The 12,062-nt window shown below is 41.8% G+C and overlaps 1 long non-coding RNA gene across 1 annotated transcript; it reads left to right on the top strand.

Annotated features, from left to right (window-relative positions):
- Positions 1-6,828: 6,828 nt before the first annotated feature.
- Positions 6,829-11,835, top strand: LOC123162889 (uncharacterized). The gene is made up of 3 exons (XR_006481536.1): positions 6,829-7,086; positions 7,182-7,255; positions 11,565-11,835. It is a non-coding gene; the product is annotated as an uncharacterized lncRNA (long non-coding RNA).
- The last annotated feature ends 227 nt before the right edge of the window (positions 11,836-12,062 follow it).

Raw genomic sequence — 12,062 nt, 5'->3', positions numbered from 1 at the left:
CGCGCCCAGGGGGTCGACTTCCCGTGGTGGCTTGTGGGCCCATCTTAGCACCTCTTGACGTGAGACCGACGCCAAAAAATCATATAAATATAGAAACCCCTAGAAATAACACTAGAACTTCGACTCCGCCACTACAAGCCTCTGTAACTACGTGATCTCATCTATAGCCCTTTTTCGGCACCCCGCCGGAGGGGGAAATCATCACCGTTGGCCATCTTCATCATCTCGGTGGTCTCGATGATGAGGAAGCAGTAGTTCACTGATACGTCTACAACGTATATGTAATTTTTGATTGTTCCATGCTATTATATTGTCAACTTTGGATGTTTTATATGCATTAGTATGTTATTTTATATCATTTTTTAGGACTAACCTATTAACCTTGTGCCCGGTGTCACTTGCTGTTTTCCCCCTTATTTTTGGCTTTTTAAGAAAGGAATATCAAACAGAGTCCAAACGGAATAAAACTTTCGCGATGATTTTTCTTAGACCAGAAGACACCTACGAGACTTGGAGATGAAGTCAGAGGATTCCCGAGGAGACGACAAGCCTCAGGGGCGCGCCCTAGGGGGGGCGCCCCCTGGGCTTGTGGGTCCCATAGGAGTCCTCCAACCCTAATCTTTGGCCTATAAATTCAGAAATATTCCAAAACCACCAGAAGTGTCCACAAAAATACTTTTCCACCACCGCAAGCCTCTGACCTCGTGATATCCCATATTAGGGCCTTCTTCAGCACCCTGTCAGAGGGGGATTCGATCACGGAGGGATTCTACATCAACCCTATTAACTTTTCGATGAAGCGTGAGTAGTTTACCTCATACCTACGGGTCCATAGCTAGTAGTTGTATGGCTTCTCCTCTCTCTTTGATCTTCAATACAATCTTCTCCTTGATGTTCTTGGAGATCTATCCGATGTTATATTCTTCTACGATGTGTTTGTCGAGATCCAATGAATTATGGATTTATGATCAGATTATCTATGAATATTCTTTGAATCTTCTCTGAATTCTTATATGCATGATTTGATATCTTTGTAATTCTCTTCGAATTATCGGTTTGGTTTGTCCAACTAGATTGGTTTTTCTTGCAATGCGAGAGGTGCTTAGTTTTGGGTTCAATCTTGTGGTGTCCTCACCTAGTGACAAAGTAGGAGTAGCGAGGCACGTATTGTATTGTTGCCATCAAGGATAAAAAGATAGGGGTTTATATCATATTGCTTGAGTTTATCCCTCTACATCATATCATCTTGCTTAAAGCGTTACTCTGTTCTTATGAACTTAATACTCTAGATACATGCTGGATAGCGGTCGATGTATGGAGTAATAGTAGTAGATGTAGGCATGAGCCAGTCTACTTGTCACGGACATGATGCCTATATTCATAATCATTGCATCGGATATCGTCATAACTTTGCACTTTTCCATCAGTTGCTCGACAGTAATTTGTTCACCCACCGTTTGTTTTCTTTCAAGTGAGAAGCCTCTAGTGAAACCTATGCCCCTCGGGTCTATTTTTTATCATATATTTTCTGATCTATAAACCAAAAAACCCAAAAATACCTTGCTGAGTTTTATTTACTTTTATTTTGTTTTATGATTTAGTAATCTTTTATATCCATCTCTATTAGATCTCGTCCTTGCAAGTGACTGTGACGGGATTGACAACCCCTTTATCGCGTTGGGTGCAAGTGTTTGATTGTTTGTGCAGGTGCATAGATTGGAGACTTGATTATACCTCCTACTGGATTGATACCTTGGTTCTCAAACTGAGAAAAATACTTGTCTCTACTTTGCTGCATCACCCTTTCCTCTTCAAGTGAAAAACCAACGCAAGCTCAAGAAGTAGCATTCATCCTCGGGGCTGAGGGCATGTACCAGTAGCTATGTGTTTGATCTCTTTCTCTCTCTCTCTCTCTCTCTCTCTCTCTCTTATTCCGTGATTTGGCATGATCTTGATGTACCGCGAGCTTTGTTCATATAGTTGGATCATATAGTGTTTCTCCCTCTCCATCTTGTTGTGATGAATTGAATTTTTACCTTTGAGGTTTCACTATTATCGGATTGAATACTTGTTGGATTTGAGAACACTTGATGTATGTCTTGCATATGAATACCCGTGATGACAATGGGGGTATTATATTGATTCACTTGATGTATGTTTTGGTACTCAACTCGCGGATTCCCAGGTGACATTGGGGTAATCTATGTGTAGGGGTTGATGCATATTTTCCTCCTACTTTCTCCGGTAGAAATCTTTGGGTACTCTTTGATCTTTCTGTTGGATTGAATATTATGAATCTAAAGTTGTTTAATGCATATCAAATAATCAGCTCACAGATACTTGTGGAGTATCTAAGTGACGTTAGAGTTGGTTGATGCGTATATATGGTGTTATTTTAGTACGAACTCTAGGGTTGTTTGTGAAATTTATAGGAATGGCTCAATAGATTGATCAGAAAAGATAACTTTGAGGTGGTTTCGTACCCTACAACAATTTCATCTTATGATCTCCTCTAGATAAGAGTTTTGGAGTGATTCTTTGCCACACATTGAGGGATTGTTATATGATTCAATTACGTTAGCACTGTTGGGTGATTGCACTAGTAAAAGTATGAACCCTAGGCCTTGTTTCTAAGCATTGCAATACCGTTTGTGCTTCGTTTTATCACTTGCTACATTGCTGTTTTTATATTTTCAGATTACAAAAACCAATATCTACTATCCATACTACACTTGTATCAACATCTTTTCGCCAAACTAGTGCACCTATACAATTTACCATTGTATTGGGTGTGTTGGGGACATAAGAGATTTCTTGTATTTGCTTGTAGGGTTGTTTGAAAGAGACCATCTTCATCCTACGCCTCCCACAGATTGATAAATCTTGGGTCATCCACTTGATGGAAATTTGCTATTGTCCTACAAATCTCTGTGTTTGGAGGCCCAACACGAGTCTACAAGAATAAGTTGTGTAGTAGACATCAGTCTTCCCCATGTCCGGCAGCCCGCTCACCAGACTGCCGGGAGTCTCAGAGGTATATTCTTCCCATCTATCTTCTTTATATCAGGTCGTGCCGCCCATCGGAGTGGCAAAGAAGGTGCTTCAGTCGAAGGCGAAGGGGACCTCTACTTCCATGGAACCCAGGCGGGGCCGATGATGGTCTGGGTTAAAGATGAAACCAGACTGGTCACTGGTTGTGCAAGCCGGTGAGGCGTCGGTAGTGGCCTTCCTGGGACCCAAGCGGCGGCGGTATCCCGTGTTCTACTTTCCCTCGATGTTGGTTGCAGACGCGTCATCCACCGACTTGTTGATCTCCGCGCAACTGGCATCTTACTCTGTCGGGCAGATGGCGTTGTCGCAATCATGGGATGCAGCAATGTAGGCATGGGAGGAGCGGTACAACGCAGCTTCATCCACGGCTGCGACTATGCTTGTGCCGCCATGTCATCCTAGAGCAATTCGCTACTCCCCCGTGAGCTGGCTTGGAGCGGCGAGGTCCCGAACCACGCGCCGACTTGGGGCGGCAACTTGCTCCATCGGGCCATGCGATGAATCCCAGCCAGCTTTTATGTCGGAGCACTGCTCTTCCTGCTTGTCGGATGCCATCGAAAGGGTTGAGAAAAGTGGTGGAAGGAGGATGTGGGGGGGGGGGTGCAGACTTGGTGGTGCAATTCTTCCCCGGCTTATGGCCTCGTTTAAATAGAGGCCGGACAGGAGGAGCTTGCCCGACGTTACGTTTGTGCCGGCCCGCTCGTGAATGGATGTGTGATCAGAGTAGGTTCCTCGGCTTCCACGCAATTTTAATGGAGGCATTTAAATGCGGCGAGGACGCGTGTTCAGTCGGGCGTGCAGCGGGCGGTGCTCTGGACGGCACGTTGCTTCAATGGCGGAGGCAGTGAGAGGTCGTGTCCGCCCTGAGCCGTCTTCGATGTGGAGCGGCGCGCTCTACAGCGGCATGAATGCGGGCAGTTGGCGTCGGGTGAGAACCCACACGGGCGAGGTAGGAAGGGTTTGAGTGACCAGGGCGGTCGGAAGCGGGCTTGGGAGCAGTCCAAACTTCCGCAAGCCCCTACATTTGTATCCAGTTTGCGAGAGAAAGTACGTCCGGACCGCGCCGTGGACCAATACAGAACCGCATTGAATGACTTCCGCTATCCGGACAACACGGTCTGGACACATACGGAAGGTTTGTGGGTCGGCATTAAAGATGCCCTAAGATACTACACCTCTTAGCTCATGTTAATGTTACTTTCACCGCGTGTACGTGCTGGCATCAGCATCTGCCTTATTTGCCATGGAGATTGTTCTTCGTTGCCAAAGATCAAGTTACTGCAAAAAAGTTCTTTTGTAGGTCGATGTAACCTCTTATTTTTAGCCCTTCAACATTGCTTTGAGATCCGTACTCTTCAACTAATTTGCAACAAGAAAATTTATCTTTTTGGTTTCTCTCAAATGAAAAAACATATGAACTTCAAACTTTGCAGATCAGACAAACTTTACAACTTCAATGTGTGAAAAACTTTCAGATTTTTTGAACCAACATAAATATACAAAATGAGGATTTTTTTTTGATTAATTTTTTTTCGCATTTCAAATGCATGAAAAAATCTGAAAGTTTTTTCCCACAAAGTAATTAGAATGTTTTGTTGTCGCGCAAAGTTTGAAGTTTATACGTTGTTTCGTTTGAGAGAAACAAAAATGGCAAATGTGTCTGCACTGATCTTGATGCATAAATGAATGGCTAAGATAAAAGGTACCACGTAGCTCAAGTTACACAAAACCACACTCTGTTCACAAATCATTTCTCCCTCGCCAAGATCAGGTACCCGGAAAAACAGGTGCGATCGGAACAGGCATCCCCGCGTTCCAGGAAAAGATACGAGAAGCTGACGAGCCATGAAGATTGCCGGTGAACTAGACGCACCAAACCGTTTCGTGGTCCAGAGTGATGGCAACCTCACCAACGACGCTTTGCTAGCTGACCAACCTGAACCTCAGATATGAAGCGTCGTTCAACACCCATGACGACGTTCCAAGTCGTTGAACGCTGACACGTACGCCGGCCGGCCGGCCGCACTCGCCGTTTCCTACGAGCTCACGCGAACGCTACCTGTCAGCTAGGCTCCTGGTCTGCGAAGACGGGAGTATTTCCAACGATTTCTCGCCCAACCGCAAAAGGAGAAGGCGTTCGTCATGCCGTGCGTGCGTTTTTCCGACCCACGTTACCTAAACGCAGAGTCGTCCACCGCAGCCCATCTGCACGGTGTCTGCTGGGACTTGGAGCGATCGAGCTGCATGCTCCGGAGTCAACTCGATTGAAACGAACGCGCCGAAAGTCAGTGCTCCCTCGGCTGCTAAGGAGTGCAGACATAGACAGCTCTGAAGTTCAGGTGAGCTCCCGTGTGGCTACGACCGACCGACTGGACTGACCACCGCTCAGGCTCAGTCCGTCACCCACCTACCGGCCTTCACCTTCGTAGGAAAAGCCCGCTCGGGGTGTGCATGTGCATAGATTCGGGGAAGGGATCCAGCAGCCCTTCCATGTACTACACTGATGCAGTATACAGTACTCCACAGAGACGAGACCCAGTCAGTTTCTATCGGCGTCCGACGTAAGCATTGACGGCACCGGATGCTGTTAGTTGCGGCGCGTTCTAGAAAGATTTAGTTTGAGGTTGATACGCCGTCACGGTGCCGCGGCGTGGGGCCACGAGGAGCGCTGCAGCCTGCAGATCGTCGTCGTCTGTCAATCCATGTGGAAGTGGAAGTTAAGATGTCAGATATCGACGGAGCACGTAATTCAGGCTCAGTGTCTTTCGTTCTTAGTACTGCATCATTTATTCATTTCATTAGCAAGCAGGGCGTGCAAGCCCATCCACCCATGTCATCCGTGATGTGTACGTACCAGTAGCAGGCTAGGTTGGTGCTGGATGGAGCGTATTAGAGAATAATGCGCTCGATGGTTACGTGCGTGGAGGTGGAGCCGTGGACCGGACGGTGCTATGCTTGACAATGCCATGTTGCATGCATGCGGGGATACTCCATCTGGTCCAACCCTGGCTAGGCAAACCATCTGTGGTGAGAGGATAATGCAATGGTCTCTTTGATCCAAAGGATGGATTTTGATTTTTGAGAGATATTTTTGAGGATTCCAATCCCAGGGATTTTTGCTGTGTTTTTGTATTAATTTACAATCCATGTGAATTAAAGAGGCTTTATCTTCTATTTGCGGCTAGGAGAGATAGATGTTGTACCCACACACAGACGATTAGGAGTATCTTATTAGGTCCCTCAAAGAGAAAGGAGTATCTTATTAGGAGAAAAACAGTCAGTCTCCATCCGTCCAAAAGGAGAGTCAAAATGTCCTCCATGGTTAGTTAAATGTGGGATCGGCTAGGAGTAAAACAAAAAGAGGGATATGCTTTTTTTTTTTTGAAGGGATCGGCTAGGAGTAAGGTGACTGAATTTAGATTTTATTTCCATCTCATTAGTGCCAACGTGTCCGGCCAGCCAGATGTTAACCCAAGTTATATTTGTTCAATTAACTAACCAATCAAACCGATTTCTTTCATACATGCATGCAGGGGCGGAGCTAGGCTAATGCAAGGGTATGCAATGCATACCCAATGTTTTTTGCAGAATTTTTTCAATATATAAGCTTCTATATGCCTTTATAAAACGTATGGCAGTCTACTTGTACGTGCATGGCAGGAGAAACGAAGAAAATAACGATTCAGCGCCAATTGGGCCTATGTTGGACTGCTACGTTGCTATAGTACAGTGCTACCGGGCCTTATCCTTCAGGCTCGATTAGAACCACCGCGTCGTGAAACTGGAGCACATCACATGCCGGCATCGCCCATCGAAAGCAACCGCCGCCGCCGCATCATCTCATCTGTCGGCCATCGCGGATCGCCCCATCTTGCCGATCAATCTCCTTTGCCAGCGCACGCCCTTCGCTGCTGCTTCGCAATACGGCAGTACGCACTCGGCAGCGTCATGGCGCGCACCCGCGCACGACACATCTGCCATCTACTCCAGACAAGTCCGCAACGGCGGCGTGCGCAGTTCGTCCACTCTGATTTTGTGAGTGCTTAATTTTGATTTATTCGAATTGTTACTCGAGAATATATAGAGGGTTATCTTCATTCCCTAATTTTGTTTTGATTAATCTATTGTAGCATATCTATGCAATTTTGAGCGTGGTTTGCATTGGCTTGCTGTAAAACTTGTGAAGAAGTGCAAGGACATCAAGGTAAATTTTATGCATCTAATTTCTGAATTATAAACATTCAAATTTTGAAGATTTTCCACTCTGCAGGAACAATATATAAATAATTGTTTGGTTATTTTTTTTGAGCGTAAATTCTTCACGCAAGTAAAGAAAAACACCATCATTTCTCGCTTTCCAAAAGGGTGATCTAGAGTTACAATTTTTTTACTCCGCATACCCATGTTGAAAATCCTGGCTCCGCCACTGCATGCATGCGCATATGTTACTTCCTCCGTTTCTAAATATAAGTCTTTGTAGATATTCCACCATGAACCACATACGGATGTATATAGATGCATTTGAAGTGTAGATTCATTCATTTTGCTCCGTATATAGTCCACCTAGTGAAATCCCTACAAAGACTTATATTTAGGAACGGAGGGAGTACATCATACGGACCAAGCAATCAGAGAGACCCAGCTAAGCCGCTACACCATAGTTGAGCTGGGCTCATGATGTGTTTTTTTCCAGCACAGTACAGACGCAAGTACTCATACATATGCGCATACACTCATCCTATGAACGCACACTTTATCCCTATGAGCACCTTCGAAAGACTGAGCCGGCATATTATCTTGAGATTTATGAAGTCACGGCGCGAACATCTCCTTCCACTGAAAGCGCATCGCCGAAAATTCGTAAATAAATCAAAAAATAATGCAAGCACAAGGATTTGAACCCTGATGGCCCTGATGGCCTGAAGATACTACAGTTCCTTTAACCATCCAACTATAGTTTGGTTCGCGTTCATGATGTGTCGATTGGTTAAGCTTAGCATGCAGGTTTCTAAGTCATGTAGATCAATGTACGTTTCTTGGCGCATGTCTACCTAGAAGGTGGCCGCATAGGAGACCATGCACGTGGAACAACAATAGCAATGCTAGGCTTTTCGTTTAAATAATGAAAAACTTGTGCGTGCGCACATACACACAATTTACACATAATTGCGACTTCTTTAATATGCATATATTGCAAAAAAATGTCAGAAAGAATGAAATTAAATTAGAAAGACAATAAAATAAAAACCAAAATAATGAAGTTTTTAAAGAAAGAATGAGTTATTGGTATTGATATTACCCTTTAAGAAGAAGGAAAATAAAAAACAAGTACTGAAAAAATGTGCCCACAATTTACACATAAATTGTGTTTTTTGTAATATGCAAGCGTAAGCATATAGTAACGTATTTTTTGTAGGAAAAAGTTTTCTCAGAAGAATAAATTAGTGGAGTCGTATTACCCTTTAGGAAGAAAGAAAATGAAATAAAAACTAAAAATTAAAAATAATGAATTAGTGCCATTACTATTAATAAAATAAAATATTAAAATAATGAATTTTTAAAGAAATAATGAATTATTGGCATTTCAGTTACTCCATCTATCCCATAATGTAAGACATTTTTGCAAGCTATGTTACCTTGCAAAGGGAGTACCCTTTAACAAAAAGACAATAAAAAATCTATAACCAGGAATAACAACGCATAATTTACAAAAAATACGCTTTTTAAAATATGAAAGAATAAACATATAATAGTGATTTTTTTGCAGAAGAAGTTTCTAAGAAGGATTAATTTGTGGCATTGATATTACTCTTAAAAGAGAAAGAAAATTAAATGCAAACTAAAACAAACTCTCCAAGGAAGAATGAAGTAGTGACATTAGTATTATATTTTTTTAAAGAAGAAAACAAAAACTAAAACAAATTCAAAATAATGAAGTTTTCAAAGGAAGAATGAATTACCGGCATTGGTAATACACTTTAAGAAGAAAGAAAATGGGAAAATATCTAAAACAAACAATGATAAAAAAAATTGCACACAATATATACATAAAAATTACGCTTTTCAAAAAATATGCAAGCATAATAATATAATAGTGGATTTTTGCAAAAAAAAATGAGTTTCATAAGAACAGATGAATTTCTGGCATTGGTATTCGGATATTCAGTTTGCCTCTAGGGTGCACATGCTCCTGCGTGCCAAAAATGCATTTTACAAATGTCAAAGAAATAGAAAAGAATAGATGTGTTCATTGTCACACCCAAAATGGTAAATGCAAATTTGTAGGTGAAAAACTTAAGCATTTTGACATTTGTGATACGTCTTCGTCATATCTATAATTTTTTATTGTTTCATGCCAATTTCTACAACTTTCACGTACTTTTGACAACAATTTGTATTATTTTTGGGACTAACATATTGATCGAGTGCGCAGTGCCACTTCCTATTTTTTGCATATATTTTTTTCGCGGAAAATCAATATCAAATGAAGTCCAAATGCAATAAAGTTTTATGAAGAATTTCTTTGGAAATGTGATTTTTGGGAGGAAGAAACAACGCAAATGGAGGCCCAAGGCCTCCACAAGGCAACAGGGTGCCACCACCCCCAGGGCGCGTGGGGTTGCCTTGTGACCACCTCGTAAGTCGGTTGGGTCCCTTCTTCAACCACAAGGAAGCTTATATCAGGAAAAAATCATGTTAAACTTTCAGCTGGATCCCTGAATATTTAAGAAACGGTTTTCGGCCAGAAACAAAGACGTGAAAGAGAAGAGAAACACACACACACACAGAGCGAGAGAGAGAGAGAGAGATCCAATATCGGAGGGGCTCATTCCCTCTGGGAGCATGAAAGCCAAGGAGCAGAGGGAAAACCATCCTCCCATCTAGGGGGAGGCCAAGGAAGAATAAGAATGAGGGGCTCTCTCCCGGCGGTGCCGGAGTGCCGCCGGGGGAATCATCGTGACAATGATCTACACAAAGAACTTCACCGCGGTCATCACCAACTCTCCCCCCTCTATGCAGCGGTGTAACACCCCTTTCCTCTGTTGTAATCTCTACTTAAACATGGTGCTTTATGCTGTATATTATTATCCAACGATGTGTTGCCATCCTATGATGTTTGAGTAGATTTGTTTTGTCCTACAGGTTAATTGTGGTACAGAATGATTGTTATGATTTTTATGTTGATATGACGCTATCCTATGGTGCCCTCCGTGTCCCCCAATCGTGTGAGATTAGCGATGTAGGGTGTTGGAATACGTTCATAATTCTCTTATGGTGGGTTGCGAGAGCGACAGAAGTTTAAACCCGAGTAAGGGGGTTGTTGCTTATGGCAGTAGAGAGGACTTGTTACTTAATGCTATGGTTGGGTTCTACCTTAATGATCTTTAGTAGTTGCAGATGCTTGCTAGAGTTTCAATCATAAGTGCATGTGATCCAAGTACAGAAAGTATGTTAGCATATGCCTCTCCCTCATTGCATATAATAATTGTCACACATGTCATATTCAATTGCCTATTGACAATCTTTCTCTTTGTGTTACAAAAAGCTCTCTACTAAACAAACTAACTTTTATTATCTAGCTAAGCACTTCTAGTTATATTCTTGCAAAATTAACCTCTTACACCTACAAAGTAGTTATATTCTTATTCTAGGTAAAGCGAATGTTAAGTGTGCGTAGAGTTATATTGGTGGTCGATAGAGGAGAGAATATTAATTCTATCTTTAGTTCCTCATTGGGTTCGGCACTTTTAGTTATCAAAAAAGGCTACAATTGATCCCCTATACTTGTGGGTTATCAAGACCTTTTTGTGACGCCGTTGACGGGGACCAACAACATAGGGGGAATATTATCGTGTGTGCTTGTTTGTTTTATCTCTAAGTAATTTTTATTTTTGTGCTCTTGTTTTCTATCTGTAGTTATGGGTAGAAAACGCAAAACACCAACAAAATTAGTTGTGCTTGCTAACCCAGTGATTGAGGAACAACGCAAAAATCTACGGTTCTGCTGAATCTTTTTACTTGGATCATCTTGGATCCATTTGTGGGCTCGTGCTGAAAACCCAACTAGCTTAGTTGAGGCAAAATCATTAGATGAGCATGCTTATTTTTTTCAACACCGCTTGTATAAACAAGGGAAACTCTTATGGCATCAAATTAATTGTTTGCATTGCTATGCTCGAAACTTATGTGAACTACATGATTTTACTTATTGTTCTGAAGACCCTAAAAACACCTTCCCTACCAATGTGAGTTTAATGATACCGAAATCTTATTTTCTTATGCCAAAAGTGTTTATAGGTTCTATGGTATTGAACAAATTAAAGATGTGTTTCTTTAAGGGGTGCCTATGAAATTGCTTCTTTGTTTGATTGAAAAGTATGATGCTATTCTTTACAAATCTGAAAATATTGTCATACTTAAATATTAATATTAATACTATGCTTCTAATGCTTATGTTAAAGAATTTATTGAGAAAATATCTGCTGATCTTGGAAGAGATTAATATTTTGCAGAAATCTATGGAAGAAGAAATTGTTGAAACTGTGAGCTCATTAGATGAAAAAGCTAAGGTGGAGAGCGAATAGCAAAAGAAGGAAGAGCGGATTGATCACCCGTGCCCACCTTCTAATGAGTGTAACTATTTATCTAATACATTGTTTAATTTCCCTTCATGCATATTGAAGGATGAATGCTATGATAATTTCTATGATCCCTTGGATCCGTTTGAAATATTCCTTATTGATGAAATGGATGCTTGCTATGCTTTTGGCCATGATGCCAATATGAATTATACTTATGGAGATGAACTTTCTATAGTTTATGTTAGGAATGAAATTTTTGCTACTGCACCCACACATGAGTCCTATTATCTTTTTGAATTCTCCCAACTACATTATATGAGAGAAGTTTGCACCTATTAAGGATTATATTGATGGGTTGCATTTTTATCATTACACATGATGATTTTAATGAATATAATATGCATGTGTGTGCTGCTCCTAATTGCAATT

This window comes from Triticum aestivum, chromosome 7B (genome assembly GCF_018294505.1).
Source record: "Triticum aestivum cultivar Chinese Spring chromosome 7B, IWGSC CS RefSeq v2.1, whole genome shotgun sequence".
NCBI lineage: Eukaryota > Viridiplantae > Streptophyta > Magnoliopsida > Poales > Poaceae > Triticum > Triticum aestivum.
Note: the sequence above shows the minus strand (reverse complement) of the source record. Positions and strands in the feature narration are given on the sequence as shown.